This window comes from Panthera tigris, chromosome D2 (genome assembly GCF_018350195.1).
Source record: "Panthera tigris isolate Pti1 chromosome D2, P.tigris_Pti1_mat1.1, whole genome shotgun sequence".
Taxonomy (NCBI): Eukaryota; Metazoa; Chordata; class Mammalia; order Carnivora; family Felidae; genus Panthera; species Panthera tigris.
Window position 1 is genome coordinate 26,452,701 of NC_056670.1, and position 26,363 is coordinate 26,479,063.

The 26,363-nt window shown below is 36.1% G+C and overlaps 1 pseudogene; it reads left to right on the forward strand.

The window, feature by feature from the left end:
* The first annotated feature begins 1,820 nt into the window (after positions 1 to 1,820).
* The window catches only part of LOC102957456, a 32,676-nt pseudogene continuing 8,133 nt past the window's right edge, over positions 1,821 to 26,363 (forward strand).

A 26,363-nucleotide genomic window follows, 5' to 3' on the forward strand; every position in this document is an offset into this window, starting at 1 on the left:
GTGCCAACACAGGCAGTTGATTTGTGTTTGTTTTTTTTTGTTTTGTTTTTTTCTTGTTTCTGTTTTTTTGCCTCAGGACCCCATATGCAATTTATGGCCATCATAGGTGGTCCAGAGACTCTAGGAGGCAGACAGGGAGGTTGCTAACGTCTTTACAGTGAAGAGTCTCTGAGAGCGCTAATGGGAGTGCCTGTTGATTTTGATTTGGATGGATTCTAGAGCCTATTTTTCAAGGTAGGCTGATTTGTAAGTAGCACCATTAGTGAAATTAAGTAACATCTGTAAATGAGGAGTATAGTGCTTTCAGTACTCATAAAGAGTTTTTAATGAATGTGCCAAATGCATTTCCTCAGTGGAGGATATCATCAATGTGACGTCATACCTGTGCTCCTGAAGAAAAGTGGATGCAGTTAAGATCTTGTCTGCAAAGATGGTGTGCACATACATTATAGGGAGGCTAGTAAAGGTGTGTGTGTCCTCTGGAGGTGAAGGTTAACTGCTGCTGAGAGGTTATTAAAGTAAGGATGTAGTAGAACATAAAACATATTAGCCCAGTATGTAATATAGAAAGATATTTACTGGCTACTAATGAATAGAGTTAGTAATTTCAATACTATTGGGTGTTGGGGACTTAACGGATATGACCACAGCCTTAAGGTTGTGGTAGTTTACCATGACAAGCCATTTAATCTTTCCTTGTTTAAGAACAGGCAAAACGAGGCTGTCAAATAAAGAAGCAATGGAGATAATCACCCATTCATTAATTAGGTCTTATATAATAAATTCTGATCCTTGAAGACCCCGTTTTGATTTATTTGGGGATGTATTAACCATTCTAACTAGGGGCTCATGGAGTCCCATTTTATCAAGCCAATTTGTAAGTGTCAAAGACTTAATTTAATTTAAATTTATTACTCAATATGTCAGAGTGTTTATGTCTAAGATGAGATATTTCAGGGCAAAGGGTACTATGACTATGGGAAATTTAGCCAAGGTTGTAATTAAAATGAGGCATGGCTATTTTTTTGTCTAATTTATATTTAGTTATTTTCCCAAGATTATTTGGGATACCATGTTTAAATTTAGTGGGATCCCAGGTATAATTATAATTTAAGGCCCAGTATTGATTAATCCTTGTCTACGGTGCATTTTAGCAAATGCAGTTAATCTAGAATCTATGTGGTAGAAACACAAAAGCCACTTACTATTCTTATATATTATTTCTATATACATTTTTAAAATAAATTTTGGATTTTTAATTGGCTCACATTATGGATTTTTATTTTAATGAATTATGTGCATGTGTATTCTGTTGTTAGTTCCTTCCCAAGTATCTTGGGTTTTGTTTCTATTTAATCCCTCTCCCCTATTTTTTTTTCCTGTTTTGAACTTCTAGTAGACTAAAGCCACAGTATTCAGTTTCTGTGTCTGTTTGCTAAGTCATAGTGAGGACTTTCTGTGGGATTAAAGAAAGGGGAAGGATAATGGTAGCCTACCTCATAGGAAGCCATCTTTTGTTCCCACCCTTCCCAGTCCACCTCCCAGGGACTGGGGTCTACACTTAGAGAGGTGTAGCTGGCTCTCCTTGGGACAACACAGCCCCTTATCCAAAGTGTCAGTCAATCCACAGGTTGACATGGTGTGGCACTTAGTAAAGCACAAGTACACTGGACAATGCTTTTTTTTTTTTTTTTCATTATTTATGCAATTGGGTAACTTTGGCAGCTGCGGGAGGACAGAGGTAAGATATTCAACTCTGGTCTAAACATTGGGCCACTGACCTAGATGCAACCCACAATACCCCTCAGGATCTGGGCAACATGAAGTTAGTTGACAACAGCAAGGTGTGTAGCAGCACAGAAGATGGGCCATCTAAGCAACATCAACAGAAACGGAGTGTCATTCCTCCTACTCTGAGGAAGTCTGGTCGATATCTTCTTCCACAGGAGTCACCAGAAGTGCATGGATAAACCAGAATTCTGCCTCAAATAACAATTAAAACAAAAACAAAAACAAAACAGCACTGGTGTTGAAGAAGTGACAAGACCCTGAAATAAGCCTCTGCCAAATGTAGGAAATGACCAGGAAGATACTGGAAAAGTGCCCCCAGAAGTGCAACTCAAGTGATCCATCATTCCTCCTGCCCTAAGTGAGGACCTCGCTTTGGCTGGTATGCAGCCAGTCCCCTGAGTTTAGCCAGTATCTTTAATATTCCATCACCAAGGATATTTGGGTAAAGAGAGACGTGGAAACCACCAATAGACACAGATTAAGTTTTTGATGGCAGGACACGACACTGACACCAAGATAAGTGACAGGCAGGACTCTATTATAGGCATCTCCAAATGAGAAAATGGTGTCAGTCAGGGTCATACAGAGGGTGTACCTGGGGATGGGGTAAGAGAAAGGTGGAGCTGTAAGCGGCAGCTTATGTACGGTAAGTGGGGTGGGGTGGCTAGGTTTTTCTGCCTCTTCTGAATTGGTTGGTTTGAATAAATTTTCAGTTTCTGGGTGTCAAGGCTGTCCCTAGTCGTCTGACACCTGGCCCTAGGTCAATGAGCTCAGGTACATAATGACCCAGAGTGTGAAAGCCTATGAATGCAGGTGGTTGGAGTGTGGACTTAACTAGAGAAACTGGCTGGCTTCTAGCTAGGACCTCAGAAGTAGGTCAAAACATATTTAAAACAAACAAACAAAAAAATCATATTACAGGCCTCATCCAGTCCTACTGAATCACAATCTGCATTTTGATCTCTCCAGAAGATGCCAATGCACATTCAAGTTTTAGAAACATTGCTGTATACCATGCCTTTTCAGGAACAGTTGAAACACTGGAAGTATTTAACTTGGAAAAGAACAAGTTTGAGTTGGATACTGAAGAGTGAGTCAAACCACTTTAAAAATTTAAATATATAAGGGCTCTCATGATATGAAGGATCCCTTAGTAAAGAAGGGATATTAATGACCAGTTCAAAAATATAGATTTTGTTAAGGTAAGATCATGGTTAACTGACTGTATTATTTGGTGACCCTGTCTATGGAAGAATTATACACCCTCACTCTGTTTAACTTATGGCCATATAACTTGTTCTGGCTAACGAGATGTGGAGGAAAAAGACATTTGTTATTTCTAAACTTTAAGAAGTAGTGAATATTTCACCATTTTTTTCCTTCCTTGCTTCTGGGAGCATGGTAGCATATGCCAAGATAGAACTTCTCACAACCTATATACCTCAGGGAATGTCATGAGCAGTGTCTTGTCATCCTGCAATGGGTACATAGGGTGAACAAGAAATGTTTTCGTTTTAAAGGCCTACTTTCCTCCCCTATTTTTAAGCCTCTGAAATTTGGACGGTGTTTGCAACTGGTATAGTATAAGTTAAGATGACCTGACTGATACAATGAGGAACTTTCTAAAACAAGAATTATACAAAAATGCAATGCACTTTCTTCAGAGGAATGAGAATAAGGCTGGGCAATCAATTAGACGTGGATTTAAATCTCAGCTCTTTTGTTCCCAGCGAATTACATGTATATGGTCGGGCATCTCATGGATATTTGATAAATGTTTTTTTCTTTCCATTAATGCAATAGTTCCCAAATAATCCTATGGAGTTCCATATTTCCAAAGTAGTGCCTGAGGGATCAGAGCTCTGAGGGGATGCTAAAGGTACAGAGTTGCGGGTCTTCTGTCACCTATTTAATCAGTGTGACCCTACTTGAATATTTTTACATACCATAGTGGTATTTAAATTTAGCTGACTAAAAAAATCCCTAAAGGAGCATAGAATGTAAAAACTGCTGCTCTAGAGAATTCCTTGTGAATGGAAATGTTCTAGGCATTTCAGGTGACTGTAGTTGAGCGTAGCTAGAGTGGCAAGATGTCCTAGTTTTCCCAGAACAGGCCTGATTACTTCATTAGTAATCACTCCCTAATTTAATTTCAAAGGTTGCCCGGTTTGGATGATAAAATTATATGGCCACCCTAATAAAAAAGTTGAGTATAATGATATGAGTAGATGAGGAGGAGGACAACAAATAGTTAACATTAACATACAAGTTTACAATATACTACAGATTTATTTTTAAAAAGTGATTTTTGGGGCCCCTGGGTGGATTGGTCAGATAAGCATCCGACTCTTGATTTTAGCTCATGGTCTGATTGAGCCCCTGGTGAGATGGAGTCCACGCTGGGCTCCACACTGGAAGGATGGAGCCTGCTTGGGATTCTCCCTGTCCCTTTCTCTCTGCCTCCCACCACTTCCACGTGATCTCTCTCTCTCTCTCTCAAAATAAATAAACTTTAAAAAAAAATTAAAATGTGATTTTTTTTAAAAAAGCAATTCTTTTCTGTCTGATGAATAAGTGGGCTAGATGTACTTTAAAACATGTTTCAAACTTGGAGATTCTCTCATATTATACATATTAGAAATAACCTAGAATAATCCAATCTCTTTAGAGGATGAAGCAATTCATTGCTAAAAATAACACATTTTGATAACACCAAATAAGCAGAAGCCCTGAGAAACATGAAAATTTCTACTGGACGTCATTTTCATACTTGAAAGTACTACTTGGTTCTAAAAGAAGATGTGTCTTATAAGGATGCAGGATTTCTTCAAGGTCCAATATCTTTAGAGTTGCAGAAGAGAGTCAATTACATAAAAGCAACAGAAACAATATCCTAACCAAGAGCCAGAGCCATCAGGCACTAAACATGGGTCTCAAATCTAAGGGGCATGTTTAACTTCACCGCTTCCATCTTTTTGTGATGGAGTCACCAACAATTTTAAATAGCGTTCATATGTATCCTTAGTATTGCAGTCAAGGGCTCAGCTGCATCCTAACCAATAGTTCTAGTTCTTAAATACTCAGGAAATTAAAAGGGCAGTTCCAAAAATATTGCTTTAGGAAAGCAGCCCTCCAAGTTTTGTAGGTTGGTATAATTGCGGTGTCAGTGGTAAGCATTTTAAAATTTTATGAAAGTTTAGAATCACACAAAATGTAATTGACTCTATATTAGTATATCAGATTAGAAAACCTAAGCTTGTACATTTATATTGATATTTTGACTGTTTAGGACAATGTGATCTTTAGAAAAATGTTTTCGATGTGTAACTCCAATTTCAAATGTAGAAGCGGGAGCTTAGATTTCAAGTTAAAGTCTTGCTAAATTTAAAATCAATGTTGGAGTGTTTAAGGTAACTTTGAATCACTCCATTAAAGACCTAATGTATTGCAATTTTAAGGATCACCTAAGTGTTTGCCAACCAAATAATGGAGGAAGTTAGAAAGGAAATCAAGTATTTCAAAGTATCTGATTAGTAGAGGGACTATATGTAGAACCTATCATAGTTTGTTTAAGTAACTCACATTGCCACTTAACTCCTGTGGCCATTATAAATGGAATTTAGAAAATTCATTCTTTTGTAAGCAGCTTTGTTAGTGGAAGAAAAGGCAATAATCAAAAGTAGTTCAAGAGATATCAGTGTGCATTCTTCTAAGTAGCCATGCATCAATTTTGTTTCCTGATAACTTCCAGTCTTACTTTACAGGTGTAAAAATAATGGCATGTGGCCCACATAATAAAGTTTAAGTATTTAAATATCATCATAAAATTGACAGAATAGTAGCCTCTTGTGAGCAATAGGGATTTGGGAATAAATCTAATCTTCTCCATGTAGAACATTATCTCTATATTTTATTAATGGAAATAGACAATTTTCAAGGATTTTCAAATCATAAATGCAACCCAGTATGAAAAGTCTAAAGCTCAGACCTTGAGTTTTTATACAATGGAAAGTTTAATCATGAAATCAATATTTTGTGAACAAAAATTCTAGTGAGCTGTGTGTGCCTGGGGAGAATATTTTCATGGCTCAGTGATGCTACTTAGTAAGTGAAAATCACTGAGGCATAACCAGAGAAAGAATTTTGTGAAATAAAACATTCAGCTGTTTTTACAAGATATTGGGCAATGCAAATTATTTTGTCTAACCACTGTGATTTTTTAAAGCTTGCTGATGCCTATATAATGGCCCATCAGGGCACTATAACTCATAGTAGTGTGCTTTTCATTCCCTTGAGTTTATTGGTACCTAATGCTCCATTGTAAGTCATTCTGCATCACCATTGCATAAGCTTAAAGTTCTTAGAAGAAGAGATTTGGGGTGGAGAATAATAGTGCATCATTTTCTCTTCTCTACTTCTCTTCTCTTCTCTTCTCTTCTCTTCTCTTCTCTTTCTCTTCTCTTCTCTTCTTTCAAAGAGGAAGAGACTAAAAGAAGTAGCTCTGTGTGGGGTCATATAAGCACCCAAAAAGCACTGGGGAATCTATGGGGAAAGAATGGGAAATGTAACCAACACCTTCCCATCTGCCATAAAGCTCTACAGTGATGACTCATTTGGTTGTGCTCAATGTACTTGAATGGTGATTTCCTTAATTCTAGAAAACTAAACAGAGCAAGCAACAAAAAGATGTTTCTTTCCTTGTAAGAGTGAAAATGAGAGGTTAAAAAAATGAAGGAATGAATATGAATATAAGTAAGTAATATAAAAATAAATGTAAATAATAAATATAAATATAAATAAATATAAATAAAAAAATACAAATATAAGGGGAAGTCTGGTGAGACAAGATGCAACTTACACAGGGGAAAGTAAAATAATTAAAAACTTGGTTGATGCTTTCTAAGTAAATCAATGTGTATGTTGATCTGTTACAAGCTTCATTCATCTTTTTGTTTTGGGGTTTTCTCTTTTCTCTAATTGCCCTCACTGTCGATGAATTCATGGTTTAGGTTTCTCTGGTGGGGAAGTAGCACAAACATGTGATGTAACTCACCAGAAACAGAATCTGCGTCAAGTCCCCCAGCAAAGTGTGTGTATATCATTATCTCATAGAACCTAAGCCCAATTCACTTCTTTTCAAATACAGCTGGTTAATCTAAGTGTGATGGACAGGGGTGTGAGCCACCCAGATCTCCTGCAGAAAGGACAGCGACCTGTCCCTGGTGACCTCAAGGATATATCAAAAACAGGAGGAACCAGAAAACCAGGTAAGCAGAGCCACAGAGAAAATATTTTCGAATAATCAGAGGCAATAGAAATATAATGTATTAAGATTACTTAAGAGTCTTTCTCAAGTCTATGTGAAAAACAAAACAAAACAAACAAATAAAAACCTTAATTTTGACCTTGTGACCCACAAGTATTTGGAGAACTGCTCACAAGTACGTATACTGTTTTCCCATTTTTCATATAGAATTCCCTGTACGTAACAAACTTCAGAGCAGTTCTTCAAAACAAGCTGAAAGACTGTCTCCCAGGCTGTAGTCCTCAGTAAGACAAGGAATAAAGCATTTACTCACCTACTTTGCGATTGGCTTTCTTTCAGTCGACACTCCTGAAAACACAAAGACTTACCCAAAACAAGCATTCTAAAATGCAAAGATGCTCATAGCTTGGTAGGCTAGAAATCTTTGCAAATGTTTGGAGGGCAGGAAAGTTTCCCTAGAATCATTTTAACACCCCCTTAGGAGGCCACTCATTCTATTTTTTTTAAGTTTATTTTTACTTATTTTGAGATACAGAACAAGCTGGGTGGAGCAGAGAGAGAGAGAGAGAGAGAGGGAGGAAGAATATTAATCAGGCTCTATGCTGTTAGCACAAAACCCAATGTGGGGCTCAAACCACAAGATCATGAGCTGAGCAGAAGTCAAGAGTCCAATACTTAACTGACTGAGCTACCCAGGTATCCCACTGTTCATTCTTTATCAACCATTTTATCAATACAAACAGAAAGAAAACATCAAATAAATCCCTATGAAAGGACAAATGGTTCATTTTTGATAATATATATAATTATTTTAAAACCAACAATGTGTCAGATACTTTATTAAATTATGTATATTCATTATCACTAATCCATTCATGGATCAATCTGTAACTTTATATAGATAAGGAAACTGAGGCTCAAAAGAAAATGAATGAATGAATGAATGAATGATGAGTATAGCAAAGCAAAGACATAAGCCAAAATATATATCTGAATTCCAAAGCCTATGATTCTGGCTTTTGGGCAAGGGGTGGGGGAATAGGATAAAATTTGAGAAGAGGAAATAATGCTGATACAATTACTAGTTTACCCAGTGGCTGAGAGCAGAGATAGGCTAGAAAGAAGGAGAAATGAAGTTTAGAGGCCTAAAAGAATTTCACAAATGTTTTCCTTTGAAGTTGCCGTAACCAATGTCAAAACTCCATCAAATTACTTTTGCGTGAAGTTTGACATAAAATAATATAAATAAAATATTTTAAATTGGGCTCCCTATTTATAAACTAAAACTTTTAAAAATGTAAGGAAAGATTAATATAGTCCTATCAAGACCTTTGATAATCACTGACTAAACGTATGAATAGAAGCTCAGCATTATCACATATTTTTGTGAGTCTCTGGAAAATACCACGTGAAACACAAAGGCACATTACCTTGATAGCTTTTATTATTTACATGCAGTCAAGGTTTTCATGTATCTAATGAGAAACTCCTAAAGGCAACACACAACAGGATGGTTACCTTGACAACTGAGCCTGGCCAACCACAGAAACATTTTAATAAGGCAGCCGCACCATCAGGGATAAAACAGTCCCAGTTTGACAGGGGAGTAAAATTGGCACACTGAACCTGAACAGGGCAGGAACACACATAACATGGGCACAAGCAGATGCTGTAATATGATGTGTTCTAAAATTCCACTTGCAACAAAAATCATTACTGCTCAAAAGCTACACTAGTTACTGAGGAAAGCTTAATATTCTGCTGTGCACTGAGTTCTCCAAGGTTGAGATTTTGGTCTGCCAAAATCTTTAACATCATACTGGATGGTCTCAGTCAATTGAGTCTAAGCACACAGATGATATTTTGAATGGGGCTTGCAAGGACACTGAAAAACTTGGTACTGTGCTCCATGAATGCCTTTGAAATAAATAGATTTAGAGATAACTGTAAAAGATCTAGAGATAACTCTAAAAGATCAAAGCTTGGGATGCCTGGGTGGCTCAGTTGATTAAGCATCTGACTCTTGATTTCAGCTCAGGTTCATGATCTCATGGTCATGAGGCCAAGCCCTGCATCAGGCTCTTCTGCACTGGGCATGCAGCCTGCTTAACATTCTCTCTCTTCCTCTCCTCCTGCCCCTCTCCTGTTTCCATGTGCTCTCATGAGCTTTCTCTGGCTCTCTCTCTCTCTCTCTCTCTCTCAAAAATAAAAAAATAAAAAATAAAGGGTCAAAGCTTAATCCACTGATCTCACCTATTAAGTAAGTAGGTGTGGAGCACTGAGAAATGAGAACTGTGCTCTTCCTCAGGCCCTTCAAGCATATCACATGGGCATTTCTAACACTCTTCCTTTTTAAGTCTGAGTTTTAGTTGATGGTCTTCTGAGAAAGTTAATTGGAATGTTATTTTTTATAGACCTGACTAATACCCTACAAATTCGCTTTGGCACCATAGGATAAGGTAATTCAATACATAGGTAATACGCCAAACAGAGGAACCCAAATCCTACACTATTATTTCGCTAGGTACAGGCAGCTGGGTTGCAAACACCACACTGTAATTAACATATTCTCTCAAAAATATTTCAGCTGTTTAGGCTGAATGAATATGTGCATAATATCCTCCAAAAAACGTGCTCTATATTCCTTGCATTGAATCAGTGGGCCCTGTTAGAGGTAGTGAGAGTTCCAGTGTGTTCTCTGACCTAACTCCCAAGGCTGCATTGGGTACCCATTTTCCACCTGCTTAAAGAACCCTATAAATAATACTACTTATCACATTATTTTGAATTTTTGTATGCTGGCTTGTGTCTTCTTTTAACTTAAAACTCTTGGAGAATAGTAATCCTATTTGTATAAACGTATATCCCCAGGACTTTATCGGTATCTGGCTCAGCATAAGCGTAAAGTAAATGTATTTTGACTGAATCAGAAAAATAGGAGAGAACACATGTGAATATAATTCTCCTTGCTAGTGGAACCCCTGTTGACTTCTGATCTTTCCCGGGATGCAGTTTCCTCACACAGTCACTTGGTAACTTGGGTTTTTCTGATTTACATGGAAATAAATGCAGAGTGAGAGGACAGCTACTATCTCCCCCCTCTTTGTTAGATTACACTTACTCTGCATTATCGGTTATCTAGTCTTACCTGCTGGAATTTTCCCTGCCTGAGTACCCCAGATGTAAATCTCAGAGTTAAGACCTTACTTTTCAATGTGTCACATATACTGGTGTCTCCTCGTGCTCCTTGTCGACTGGCTGCTTCCCTAAGAAGCAGCTGACTAAGCCCGATTAGGCTGTCTAATCATAGCCCCTGAACTGTGTCTGCCTCCAGAGCTGTTTAACAAATTATTAACATGATGAACAAGGGTTTTGCTTTTTACATTTTGTGCATTGTCTTTTTGCCAGGAAATGCCTAGATATTACGTTTTGCCCTCGTGAAAAGCCAATCACATGTAAATGAGATCATACAGTATTTGTTGGTCTGTGACTGGCTTCTTTCACTTCTATTGCTCTCCAAGTTCATCCATGTTACCACAGGCTCCTAATGCTATAATCCGTATGAGCGTGCAGATGTCTCCCTGAGACAGTGATTTCATTTTACTTGGATATATACTTCACTGTGGGCTGAATGTTTGTTTCCTCCCCCAAATACACATGTTGACATCTTAGCCAACAGCGTGATGATATCTGGAGGTGGGATCACTGGGGGTAATAAGGTCATGAGCATGGGGCACTCGTGAATGGGATTAGTGGCTTTATAAAAGAGACCCTCAGCTCCTTCATTTTATGTGAGGATAAATCGAGAGGAGTGCTACCTGGAAGAAGTCACTCCATAATGGCATCCTGATCTCAGACTTCTGGCTTCTGGGATTGTAAGAAATAAATGCTGTTTGTAAATCATCCAGTTGGTGACATTTTGTTATAGCAGCCCAAACAGACGAAGACATACACAGAAGTGGGACTGATGTGTCATATGGTAGCTCTATTTTCATTTTTTGAGAAACCCCCGTACTGGTTTCCATCATGGCTCTGCCACTTTCATTCTCCCCGACAGTGTGTAAGGGTTCCCTTTCCTCTACCTCCTCACCAACACCTGTCATTTTTTTTTTTTTTTTGTCTTTTTGATGGTAGCCATTCTAACAGATGTGAGGTGATATCACATTTTGGTGTCAGTTTTGCATTTCCCTCATGATTGGCGACACTGGGTACCTTTTCATAGACCTGCTGGCCATCTTTATGTCTTCTGTGGAAAAATGTTTATTCAGGTCTTTTTCCCACTCATAGAAGCAGAGAGCAGAACAGTCACTGCCAAGGGTTTGGGGTGGGGAAAATAGTGAAATATTGGTCAAAGATTACAAGTTCAATTACGCAAGGTGAATAAGTTCTGGAGATCGAACACACAGTGTAGTGACTACAGTTAATGATATTGAACTGTACACCTGAAATTTGCAGAATAAGAGAATAAATCTTAATTCTTCTCACCAAAGGAAACAAAGCTAACTTTGTAAAAAGTATATGAAATGGTGGATATTGAATTTGATTGTGGTGATCAGTTCACATTATATATGTATGTCAAACATTATATCGAAACATCATGTGTGCACTTTAAATGCACACAAATTTATTCATCAATTATACCTCAATAAAACAGGGGCAACAGGCCTGCCAATCATCTGTTCGAAAATAGAGTGTATAGGCTCACTATTCCATCGTGATCTTTTAAATTTTTTTCAGAGAGTAATATTTACTTGAAAGGTATCATTCAATCTTTACATTAAAGTTGTTGCACATAAGATTAATATTATATCTATTTTTCAGGTAAACAAACTGAGACTGAATGGAAGTCGTGTGTGATCTAGAACTACATAGAGTCTGGACAAAAATCCAGGTTTACTTTCTCTCTGAGAGTCCTCCAGGCTCTGCAAATAATATCCCATCTCAGAAAAAGAACTTAACATGTTTACGAATTCCATTTGAGTCACAAGAAATGTTGTATTATTCATATTGTTCTTAAAAGGAATGTTATGATAATTTGAGAGGATTTAAATATAGTGGTGAAACCTTAAGTGCACGATAAGAAACAAAAAGACTTTTATATATAATTTGTCAAGCTATCGTGTTGTGGAAAAGTAGAAAAGGCTTTGAGGATTTTTTTTTTTTTTAATGTGGCATATATAACTTTGTCCCTGTTGTATATGGCATGGTTTGTATGTGGGAAAGGCCTCCTATTAGACATCTAATAGCTCATTTGGGGGCCACTGTTATATTAGAAGAGCTTATCTTTATATTTTTTTCCATTGTCTCATTTCCCTTAGAAATCTGTGCAGTTTCCTTTCCAGGAAAAATATAATCTGATTGGATGAGCTAAGAAGCTATTTCATAATAGGCTTCTTGATAGATAGACTTAATAAACATTCATTTAGACTTACGTCAGAAAGACCAAACAAATGTCATATTTTTAGAAAAAAATATAAGATGACCTTTTGAAACAAGGCTAACAATCTCCTACCAAGATGCCTAAGCGATATAGCTAATGTTGCATCTCATTTGTCATGATTTACAGCCACACAAATGACATTTGTATTTGAAAAGGTCAGGATGGATGATGTTATTGCTCAGTAAGAGTAACACCCACTACAATTTAAATTAGATATTTTACAATTGCATTACTGAAAATTTTTAATGGCCGCTGGGGACAATTGATGATACTTGCATCTGAAATTTCCCCATTTGAAAATTATCACGGCCGTGTGTAATTATCTGTGACCGAGAGTGGTGAAGATGTTAGGTCTCAGAACTTTTCTTCTGGGTCGTATCTTGGGTCTATGTAAAAATCTCTTTGGGTCCACCTCTGCAGAACTTGCATGGCCCATGCTTTAAGTGTGTGTCTTAACTTTTAAAGTACCATCACAGGGGTGCCTGGGTGGCTTGGTCGGTTAAGCGTCCAACTTCGGCTCAGGTCATGATCTCACGGTCCGTGAGTTCGAGCCCCGAGTGGGGCTCTGTGCTGACCGCTCAGAGCCTGGAGCCTGTTTCAGATTCTGTGTCTCCCTCTCTCTCTGCCCCATCCCCACTCATTCTCTGTCTCTCTCTGTCTCAAAAATAAATAAACGTTAAAAAAAAAAAAAGTATCATCACAAACTTGTCTTCCAGTCAATTGATTGTTAAAAATTTAGGATCGATGGTGGGCAAACTTTTCCTGTAAAGCACTAGTTAGTACATTGTGTACATTTTGTGTTATTCATCTCTAGAGTTGTACTGTGAAATACACAAACAAATGTGTGTCTGTGTTCCAGGAGAACTTTATTTGCAAAACCAATGGTGGCTGCATGATCTGTGTTTTGACTCCTGATGGACTATCAGAGTTCTACAGTTTTGATACGTAAAAGTTATTCTGAAATCTTAATGTGCAAATTGCCAAATAATCTACCATGAACAAAATTATTCTTAGGGCTTTTTCTTTTTTAAGGAAAGACAGTCCCTCATTCCTCTTTACCCAAGCTTTTTCTGAAGAGCATAGTATTTCTGTGAAATATCGGTAAGTAGTTTTGTGGTAAGTATGTGATAGTTTCATGGTGAATTTGGGAAATATCGAATTAAAAAACATAACAGGTTTCTCTGGAGGAGAATGTGCAGGAACTTTTAATATAATGAAATGGACCATAGAGCAAAAGGAGAAAGGAAAAATTTTTTAAAACTTATCTGGTGTGTGAGCCTTTTTCTTTTTTTGTTTTTAAGAAAACATTTTTCACTGAATCATCAGTGGGACACAATTTGCAAGAAAATTAACTTCAGTTTAATTTGTGAGGGAGTAGGTAGTAATTTAATTATTTAAAATGTTACCTTAAGGTTTTTTGGTTAATGTTTCTTTATAGAATTGGCAATTATCCATGTTAGTTCATAAGAAAATTGTGAGGTAACTCATGATATCTGTCATATAAATCTTTGCCTTTAAAGAAGGTTTGGAAATAAGAGAAAATAAAAGAATCGAAAGGAAAATTGACATTGTTGTCTTCATACTAATGATAACTTCACAAGTAAAAGCACCCTACTGGTTCAAAGGACCCCTCACAATTACACTTCGATGTTATAATGTTTGGGGACATTTAGGTAATGGAATCTCTTTATACCTTTTTCACTGCAGCCTGTTAGTGAAAACAATTTTAATAATATTAAAAATAATGTGATTTAATGAAAGTATAACCAGAAATATTTAAGTAAATTTTTCTTTTGTTAACTCAATCTCTAAACTTTTAATTTTTTTTAAATATCATTTTTATTAACAGCATAGTAAAAAATAGATGTTGACAAGGATGTGAAGAAAGGGGAATCCTCTTACACTGTTGATGGGATAGCAAACTGGTGCAGCCGCTCTGGAAAACAGTATGGAGGTTTCTCAAAAAGTTAAAAGTAGAACTACCCGGTGACCCAGTAATTGCACTACTAGGTATTTTTTTTAAATATATGAAATTTATTGTCTAATTGGTTTCCATACAACACCCAGTGCTCATCCCAACAGGTGCCTTCCTCAATACCCATCACCCACCTTCCCCTCCCTCCCACCCCCCATCAGCCCTCAGTTTATTCTCAGTTTTTAAGGGTCTCTTATGCTTTGGCTCTCTCCCACTCTAACCTCTTTTTTTTCCTTCCCTTCCCCCATGGACTTCTGTTAAGTTTCTCAGGATCCACATAAGAGTGAAAACATATGGTGTCTGTCTTTCTCTGTATGGCTTATTTCACTTAGCATAACACTCTCCGGTTCCATCCACGTTGCTACAAAGGGCCAGATTTCATTCTTTCTCATTGCCATGTAGTACTCCATTGTGTATATAAACCACAATTTCTTTATCCATTCATCAGTTGATGGACATTTAGGCTCTTTCCATCATTTGGCTATTGTTGAGAGTGCTGCTATAAACATTGAGGTACAAGTGCCCCTGTGCATCAGAACTCCTGTATCCCTTGGGTAAATTCCTAGCATGCACTACTAGGTATTTATCCAAGGGATACAGGTGTGCTGTTTCAAAGGGGCATATTAAGTACCTATTAAGTATAACCAAAGGTCCTAAATTATTGAAAAAATTAATGAACTTGAGAAAAAATATGATTGCACTTTCTTACAAATGATTCTTTCATATCTCTTATCCACCACCCATCACACACTGTCAGCTTCTTTCTTCCTTGCTGGTGGTTATAGCATAATGCTATCATATTCTATATTATGCACAAACTATATGCTCATGTTCAAATGGCTCTTTACTTATACAGACTTATTTTTTTTAGTTCTGCTGATATTTTTTATTTATAATAATTGTTTGACTTATTTTTTGTTTAGGATGAGATGTATTTTATTTTTCCATAAAATTAATAAAAGTATATTTCTATTAATGATTTTATTCAATATATTTCTATTAATGGCCTTTATCCATTGGCAGAAGAAAATATCAGAATCGTTGGACTGAGGGATAGATGTGATATGTTTCGTTTCTATCAGTGTTTGTCAAATATTCCTAGTTAAATTGAAAATTCTAAAATGCGGCTCTTACATCTTCCCAAGGACATAGTATTATGCTGGGTATTTGGTAGAATGATGAGATGAATCCTCCTCAAGGCGCAGCTCATGAGGCTTTGCTGGGGATCACAATTCTTGAGGAATTTCATTTAGAAAAAACAATCTCAATGAAAAGGCTTCTTTATAATGAAGCATTTTTGGAAATTACAGCAACAGAAACAATATGCAGAATGCACAAGGACTTGACTTTAAGTTCTCGCCATTGTGGTTATACTAGTGATATCACCATTCACAATTTAGTTAACTTTCCCAAGCCTCATTTAGCTAATCTTCTAAACGATAATAATAGGACCAATTTTTCAATATCACTGAGAAACTTAAGTGAGATAATGAAATTACACAGGTAGAGGAAAAATGTGTCATGTTTCTATGTCCCAGATGGACAAAACAAGCACAAGTCAACAAATAAATACGTGAAAAAATTAACTAGTAAATAAATAGCAAACAAAGTGTCAAAGACCTTAGAAGAGAGAGAATTATCTTTAATGGATGTCAATAAAGAAGGAGGTGGTGTAAGAAGTGGGTATCCCTTTACTGACTGTTTTAAATAGAAAACAATGGGATATATATCAAGTATAAAAGAAAATATCTGAATAAATGCAGGTGGGCATGTGATGGGTAGAGAGAAAGACACATTAAGGAAGAGAAATTAGGTATGTGTGGCAAATCAGGAGACAGTGTTTTGAAGAAAGTTGTAAAGGTAAATTTACATAGATCTGAGCTGATCATGCTATCATAATTATTTTAAATTTCATTTAATAAAGATAAAAACTGGATGGTATCAGCTTCTAGTAGTGGAAGCTCTAGATATAATGATTAACTGGATGTGCATTAAAAGAAGGTAAAATTGGGGCACCTGAATGGCTCAGTCGGTTGAGCATCTGACTTTGGCTCAGGTCATGATCCTATGGTTTGCGGGTTCAAGCCCCACGTCGGACTCTGTGCTGACAGCTCAGAGCCTGGACCCTGCTTCAGATTCTGTGTCTCCCTCTCTCTCTCTACCCCTCCCCTGCTCATGCTCTCTCTCTCTCTCTCTCAAAAATAAATACTAAAAAGCATTAAATTTTTTTTTTTTTTGAAAAAAGAAGGTAAAATTGGAGTAAAGTTTTCTTCAGTGTTGCCTGGGATATATGTGATAGTAATAACAGAAAAGGGAGAACAGTAAGAGGTGCAGATTTTAGTCCCAGAACTGGAAAAATAAAGATTAATATGGAATAGCATAAATATATGTATGAAACCAAATAATTTAAAAACACATAGAAATTGAGTAAAGTCATATATTGGGACTTGCTTATTTTTGAATTGGCTAAGATCCTTTAATTATAAACACATTTTGTAATTTCAAGTTTATTTACCCAATGAGATAGCATTTAAAAAGCAAAATAAAGCCTTGGTTAGTTGACCCAAGTGATGTGTGATGGTAATCCACTGTGTTGAATGGCTGACTCCACCGTATTCTGTTTTGTTAATTACAATAAGATAACAGCAGCTTTTAAATTTCTATCTCTGTAAGAAGTTAAGCAATCACAAAACTGTACAGATGAATTCTCAATCATTCAGTCCAAATTCTTTATTTCACAGATGCCCAGATGACTTACTGAAGGAATCAGAGCATGCTCTCCAAAATGTGAGTTGGTAATCTTTTCAAAACATGATTTAAAACTATTTCATTTTCTTGTAGAAAACATCACAGTATATGGTGATAAAGTGCGTAAAATCTGTTAGCATTAAGAAAATTCAGAAATCCTTCCTACCTCCCCAGTGATCCCTTAGGCAGGTTTTCAATGCTATACCCAGGGTTTATGAAGTTTATGCACTTACTAAAAGACTGAAGTTATGAATGTGTCAGTCTCTCAAAAAAAAAAAAAAAAAAAAGCATCAGTCTCTCTTTAGAGAGTAAAAATCCAAGAAAGAAAATTGGGAAGAATCTTAATGATAAAAACAACAGTGTATATGATTACTTTATGCAAAATATATATGCAAAAATGAAAAAAAAGAAAAAAATCTGAGTTATCAAATAAACTCCATGGCAAAAAAACCCCACAAAAACCAAAAAACAACATGCTCACACATACACACACAAAACAAACAACAACAACAACAACAACAAAACCCTACTAACCTGATTTTAAAATGGGCAAGGAATTTGAATAGGTATTTCTCCATAGAAAACAAGCAGGTATAAGAAAATCTGCTCAACATAATCATCAAGGAAATGGATATCAAAACCACAATGAGATATCACCTCACCCTGTTAGGAGGGCTACTATCAAACAAAAAAACATGAAAGACAAGTGTGCACTAGAATGTAAGGAAATTGGAATCCTCTACACCTTATTGGTAGGAATCCAAAATGGTATAGTCACTAAGGAAAACAATATGGAGCTTCCTCAAAAAAATAAAAAATAAAGCTACCATATGATTCAATAATCCTACTTCTGGGCATTTATCCAAACAATTTAAAGAGATATTAGCACTTCCATGTTCACTGTAGTACAAATCACAATGGCCAAGGTGTGGAAACAACCTAAATATCCATCGATGGATGAAAGGAGAAAGAAAATGCAGCATATACATATAATAGAACATTATTCAACCTAAAAAAATAAAAGGGAAATCCTACCATTGTGACAGTATGGAGCCATCTTGAAAACATTATGTTAGGGGCACCTGGGTGGCTCAGGTCATGATCTCGCGGTTTGTGGGTTTGAGTCCTACATCGAGCTCTGTGCTGACCACTCAGAGCCTGGAGGCTGCTTCAGATTCTGTGTCTCCCCCTCTCTCTGTCCCTCCCTGACTCATGCTCTGTCTCTGTTTCTCAAAAATAAACAAACATTGAAAGAAAAAAAAATGAAAACATTATGCTAGGTGAAATAAGCCAGTCTTAGAAAGAAAAATAATGTGGATTCCCCTTGTAAGAGGTATCTACCATAGGCAAATGCATAGACTCAAATAGTGTGATGTTACCAGAGGTGGGGGGAGGGGGATGTGGGAAGTTGCTAATGACAGGCATACAGTTTCAGTTATAACAAGATAAATAAACTCTAAAGATCTTCTGTACAACATTGTACCTACAGTCAATAACACTTATTGTATACTTAAAAATGTGTTAAAGGGCAGGGGCACCTGGGTGGCTCAGTCAGTTAAACATCTGACTTTGGCTCAGGTTATAATCTCATGGTTTGTGGGTTTGAGAACTGCATCCTGCTCTCTGCTGTCAGCATAGGGCCCACCTGGGATCTTGTCCCCCTCCTTCTCTGCCCCTCCCCCACTCTCGCTCTCTCTCTGAATAAATAAACATTAAAAAGAAAAGATTTACAAAATGTGCTAAAAGGGCAGATCTCATGTTAAATGTTCTTACCAAAATGAAATAAAAAAAATTAAATACCAATACCAAATAAATATCTCCATTTTGCAATGAATACTATGTAGGACGTTCACTCTCTGAAAATGGCTAAAATTTGGAGCTATTTAAATGTACTTAAAAAATAAAATGATGCGTAAGAGTAGATCCAAAATTTTCAGTGTAATACCAGCAATGATAAGTAAAATATGTTATCTGTTATACAATGTCAAATATTTCTTCTAGCTTCATGTTTATCAAATTTTTTTTCAATTCATGTCCTTGGAAATATATAGACATTTTATTAATAACCTCAATTTTATATTGAAACAATAACCTATTTAAAATTCCATACAGTTTTGAGGTGCCTGGGTGACTCAATCAGTGTGTGTCTGACTCTTGATTTCAGCTCAGGTCATGCTCTCATGGTGGTGAGATTGAGCCCCACATTCAGCTCTGAGTCGGGCTCTGCAGTGGGCATGAATCCTGCCTAAGATTCTCCCTCTCAATCTCTCTCTGCCCCTCCCCCATCTCTCTTTCTCTTTCAAAATAAATAAACTTTAAAAAAATTCTTTACTGTTTTCCAAAGTGGCTATAACAACTTACATTCCTATCAACAGCGCATGAGGCTTCCTTTTTTCCAAATCCTCACCAACACTTATTATTTCTTGTCGTTCTGGTTTTAGTCATGCTTACAGATATAAGGTGATATTTCATTGTGGTTTTGATTTGCATTTCTATGATGATTAATAATGTTGAGCATCTTTTCATGTGTCTGTTTGGCCATCGGCATATCTTCTCTGGAAAAATGTCTATCAGGTCCTCTGCTTATTTTTTAATCGTATTTGTGTGTGTGTGTGTGTATGTTGAGTTGTAGAAGTTCTTTATATATTTTGGATATTAACGCCTTACCAGATACATCATTTGCAAATATCTTCTCCCATTCAGCAGGTTGCCTTTTTGTTTTGCTGATAGTTTCCTTTGTTATGCAAAAGGTTTTTACTTTGATGTAGTCCCACGAGTTTATTTTTGGTTTTGTTTCTCTTGCCTCAGGAGACATATCCAGAAAAATGTTGCTATAGCCAATGTCAGGGAAATTACTGCCTGTATTCTTTTCTAAGATTTCCGGTTACAAAATGAACACAACACAAGAATAAAAGGCACAGCACAAGGAATATGGGCAGTGATAATATCATAGCATTGTATGGTGACAGACGGTAGCTGCACTTGTGGAGACCATAGCTTAATGTATAGAGAAGTTGAATCACTATATTGTACACCTGAAACTAACGTAACATTGTGTTTCAATGACACTCAGATAAGAAAAATAAATAAATCAAATTCCTTAAATATTATTTTCCTTCCAACCAAATATTCCTCTCTGGATCTTTTCTGCACTTGAGATATATGGATATAACTATGTAGGAGAAGATTTCCTCAGGGATGAAATTCACTGACTTAGTTGATGGGACAATAACTAAATTAAAGAAAACCTCAGGATATAAGATAATTTACAAAATTCAATGGTATTTCTGTGGGTCAGCAGCAAAAATTGAGATGATACACAATTATTGGAAAATAATAAAAAAATGTTTAACATAAGATACTCAGGAACAAATTTAATAAAGAATATTCAGTATTCCTACACTAAGAAAAACAAAATATTACTAAACGAATTTGAAGAAGATCCAAATAATGGGGCGCCTGGGTGGCTCAGTTGGTTAAGCGGCCGACTTCGGCTCAGGTCATGATCTCATGGTCCGTGAGTTCAAGCCCCGCATCGGGCTCTGTGCTGACAGCTCAGAGCCTGGAGCCTGTTTCAGATTCTGTGTCTCCCTCTCTCTGACCCTCCCCCGTTCATGCTCTGTCTCAAAAATAAACAAACGTTAAAAAAAAAATTAAAAAAAAAATATACACACATAATATGTTCAGTGATTAGAAAACTCAAGGATTTGAGAGATGCGTTCTCCTCAGTAAGGATACAAAGAAAGTGCCATCAAAATCCCAGTGGTTGTGTAAAGGTGCACGTGTGTGTTGGTGTGCGTGCACTTGCACACATCTGAAAATTTGGGCGGTAATTAAAAAACGCACTTGGAAATGCAAAGGATATAAAATAGTGAAGAGTAAAGATGGAGACCTTAAACTACTTTACTTCAAGACATAGAGTAATTAAAGACATGTGATCAAAAGAACAGAACATAAAGAAATAGACCCACACATATGTAGTCATTTAATCTTCAACAAAGGCACAAATGTCATTAAATATTTAATGTTTAGTATTTTCAATACATGACGCTGAACAACTGGATATATATCTATGGAAAGACTCTAAGCTTGACCCCTGCCTAACACCATGCTCAAAAACAACAACAGCAACAAACACTTGGAATATATTGTAGACCTAAAAGAAAAGTAAATTACATTGAAATTTAAATCTACTCCTCAAAAAATACTATAAAAAAGAAAAAGAGTAAGTCACAGACTAGGAAAATACATTCATAGTTCATATACCAAACAATAGAATTTTAAACATAATATATAAATAACTCCAATAACTCAATAGTAAAATCAACAAGCTTTCAGACGAATAAAAAAGACTTGAGAAGACATTTCATTAAAGATTTATGAATATCTAATAAGCTCTTTGAAGTAAGCTTAACATAATTTGTAATCAGAGAAGTGGAGATTTCAAACACTTTGATATATCACTAAAAACTCACTGCATGGGCTACATTTAGGAAGATTGACAATATCAGGTATTGGTGAGGATGTGAAACATTTAAGACTCTCTTGCATTGCTGCTCAAACTATAAAATGGTACAAACACTTTGGAAATGAAGTTTGGCAGGTTGTGCATAGCTAAAGCACTTATCATGGGAGCTACCAATTCCACGGCTAGGTGTTTTCCCAAGAGAAAGAAAGTATTTTCCATACAAGTATTTCATGTGAATTTCAATAAATCTTTACTTACAATAACCATTAGTTGGGAATAGAAATGTTTATCGTCAACAATATTTTAAAAGAATGTCAGATACTCTCATCACTGATGAACACCAAAGACATCAGTCTAGATAAAATGTGGTTAGGTGGTTGCCTATAGTATAAAATGGTTGAGAGGTTGTAAAATGCTGCAGTGGAGCTTTCTGGAATGATGGAATGGTTATAATGTCAAGTGGAATAGTGGTTAAGCGTTTCATTTGTCAAAACTCATCAGATTATACATTTAAAATAGTGTGCAATTTTATAGGTATAAATTATATCCATACAAATGCTAGAGAAAATATAAACTTAATGCTATATTACTTTTATATAAAGAAAGTTTTATAATTATGAATTAAAATTTAGATATAAAAAAGAAAGAAGTGATAATTTGGACTTAGTGGTGCTGAAAAAAAAAAGCATTGCAGAGAGGAGCATCATAAGCAAATAAAATAATAACTAAAGAAAAATAATTAAATTTGTAATACTTAATAACTTTTTGTCTATCTATCCACATACCCATTCATCACCTTCTATCATCTACTTAATATAGTTATAAATGTTACATATATGTAATCAGAGTGGTCACAAATAAATATAAATGAAGTGGCTCCTGATCACATAAAAGATGCTCAACTGTACTTGAAAAGAATTTCAAAATAAACTATGAAGAGATATGTATGTATCACATTGGCAGAAATCACAAAACTTGAAAACATATTTATGTTCCTATGGAGAATAGACACTCTACAGATTGCTGTGAGGAATGCAAAATCACACAGCACCCATGGAAGTGAATCACACAGTGCCTAATAAAATTACCTATACATTCAAGCTTTGATACAGTGATCCCACATACAAGAAATCTCTCCTGTAGATATACCCAGAAGAAGTTGGAAAGACTTTTCCAGAAAGCTCTCCATTGTAGTTTTTCTGTGCTACCAAAAAGACCACAAGTAGCATAAATGTTTGCCAGTAAGAAACAGTGTAAACATAGTGCTATCAAATTCTATGGAGTAATCTCCAAAATATATTGTAAGAAAACCAAAGAGGTGTGCCTGGGCGGCTCAGTCGGTTAGATGTCCAACTTTGGCTCAGATCATGATCTCATGGTTCATGGGTTTGAGCCCCATGGGTTTGAGCTGACAGCTCAGAGCCTGGAGTCTGCTTCAGATTCTGTGTCTGCCTCTCTCTCTGCTTCTCCCCCACTGACGCTCCGTCTCTCTCTCTCTCAAAAAAAACATTAAAAAAAATTAAAAGAAATATTGTGCCCATGGTTATTAAAAAAAAGAGAAAGGAAAAAAAATAGGAAAAACAGTAGAAGCCAAAGAGAGTCTATATTTCTCTAACTATACCTTAATTTGTGAAGTTGACTTTATAACTTGTAAATACATACATGTATGGATAGATAAAACTATGTGGAATATTTATCAACTCAAAGTCAAATACAGATATAAAAATTAACATATATTTCAAAAAATTAATTGAATTTTAAAATTAAAGCCAAAATGAAATAAATCTCCTGTGTATCAAGATGGCAAAAAATCCCAGAAAAGAATATTTCAAATGATTTTACAAAATAGTAATTTGTACTCCTCCTACTATGCACTATTTTAAGAACAGATAACTGGAAAAAAGTTTTTTTTCTTTCTTAAACATTTGCTTAGCTATTTAAAATCCTTTGTACTTCCAAACAAATGTTTTAATTATTGCACATGCACACGCATGCATACACACACACAGGAATACACACTGCTGTTGGGATTTTTATGACATTTCATATTATCTTTATCTTTCACTTTATTAACGTCTCTTTACATAATTAAATTTTAAATGTTTAAGTTATTATGTCATAGATTGCTTCACTAATTATCGTAAGTTTCATAATTCGATGCAATATTATCATCATTAGAGAAAATAGATGCAAACTAAATCAAACATATCAAATACAAAACCCTATTCTCCCAAATTTAATCTTGAGATATAAGTATGAATTTAGGGTATATTTTCTCCAAAACAAACACAAATAGTAGCAAAGAACACCCATAAACCAGACTACGGTATCTGAAAAACTACTTCCCAATAAAAAATACAAAGATGTATGAAAAAAATGGCTGATTCCAAGAATGGGGGAAGCACGCAAGATAAGCCTGATCCCCATAACATGGTGGATCAGAATGCAAAGTAGTTATGAAAATCGACTGAGGGTCCAGGAACAAAGGTAAAGAGACTACTATTGGCCAAAAATAGGACTACTTAGGAAGCAGTGAAAGTAATAGTCTTAGAGTGAATTGTATCAAATACATTTAAATCTAAGTATTTGTAATAGTTTGCAGATCAAAACAAAAAACAAAAAACAAAAACAAAAACAAACAAAAAAACACCTCGTTGGCTACTTTCCTAAAAAATAGTACTTATGGGAGGAAAAATAGAATTTTTACCCTGTGTTGTGTGACCTCTGACCTCAGGGTGTTCAAATAGTTAAGGGAGATTTTTTTTAACAAAAAATATTCATATAATAAATTAAGAAAAATAGTCGAATTAATATGTCACAATTTTGTAAACCCCAGCAAAATAATGTAATGGCAACATGGTTTCTTAATGACAACAACAACAACAAAGTACAGGGAAAACAAAAAGGTAGGGAGTAAAAATGAGGTTAAAAAATATTTAAAGTGAGAAAATCTTGATTAGATCCTGATTCAAAGAATCCATTTTTGAGATTTCCGGGGAAACTTGAATCTTCACTGACTGTTAGTGATAATTGTTTAGTGTGTTTTTAAGGATAAGGTTATGGTATCATTTTTATGTTGTTGTTAAAGTCTCATCTTTTATTGATACTACTGAACTATTCGCAGGTGAAATGGAATGGAAGCCTAGGATCTACTGGAACATGATACCTTGCCAGGAAGAAGATGGTATGGGATGGCCATGGGATAGTAGTTGTTGAAACTGGATGCTGTGTCCACGGAGAAGAAAGTCTCTATTGCATTCTTTCTCTATTTTTATGTATTTGAAATCTCTCAAAATATTTCTTACAGTATTCTCTCTCCTTTAAGATAAGATAGTCTGTCCACCCTAGTGCCAAACTCCGTAGATAGGCGTGTAGCTCCAATGTGCTTGTTTTCTATGATGACATGTAATTTGATTCATTGTTATTGATTTTATACAATTTAATGGCAACATTATTTATATTTTTGGCTCTATTCCAGTTTGTTATTTTTTGAGAGAAAGAGCGCAAGTCGGGGAGAGGGAGAGAGAGAGAGAGGGAGAGAGAAAATCCCAAACAGGTTCTGCGCGTGGTCAGCGTTCAGAGCCCAATGGCAGGGCTTGAACCCATGAAACCATGAGTTCGTGACCTGAACCAAAATCAAGAGTCAATCGCTTAACCAACTAAGCCACCCTGGTGCCCCAGCTATATTCCAGTTTTTACAAAGAATGTAGTATACTAGAAAGAACAAGTGCTTTGGCTTCAGACAGTTCTGGGTATGAATCATGGCTCTAACACTTACCAGCTATGTGATTGATTTTTCAGAGTTTACTTAATCCCTGAGCCTCTGTGTGCCATCTGTGTAACAAAAATATAATAAATGGAATGCTGTATGTATTTTGGCAAGATTTCCTAGCTTAACTTCACCTCTGGTTTCAGAAAAATCTGAGAACATATGCGTCTGTCAGTTTGGGTTGCTGTTACCAAAATACCATAGACTGGCTGGCTTCAACAATACACAATTTTTTCTCACACTTCCAGAGGCTAGGAAGTTCGACATCCAGGTGCCAGTAGATTTGATTCATGGTGAAGGCCCTCTTTCCAGATTATGGATGCTGATGGTCACCTTCTTCTATAGCCTCACGTGCTGGAGAAAGGAAATCCTGGTATTTCCTTCTCTTTTTCTAAAGGCTCCACCCTAGTGATGGCATAAAAACTTAATTACTTCCCAAAGGCTCCACATCCTTTATCACCACTTTGGAGATTAGTGCTTCAATATATGAATTTCAGAGGGACACAATAATTGTGCATAAAACTATGAAAAATAGAACAGTAGTACATCCAATTTCCTTGCAATGGAGGGTTTGGAGCCGCTGCTAAAAGAACATGTTCTTTGGGGAGAAAGAAGTAGATATGCCAATAAGGCCACTTCAGGTGGCTGGTTGTTGAAGAGGATGGAATTCGTGATGCAGAGAATAGTGGCGGTATATTGAGAGGTCTAAACCTCCACCATTCACCTGGCACATGTGTAAGTAATAACATGATCACAGAAAGAACTATTTAACGGAAATACTCTCTGACCTTGAGAGCACAAGATGTGATCTTTGAGATCTCCTCTGCAAAACTGTAACACTAAATGAGCAAGAGAGGAAATTCTGCCCACTTTGAAACAAGGTAACTGGCAGTCAGATGTCTTGAG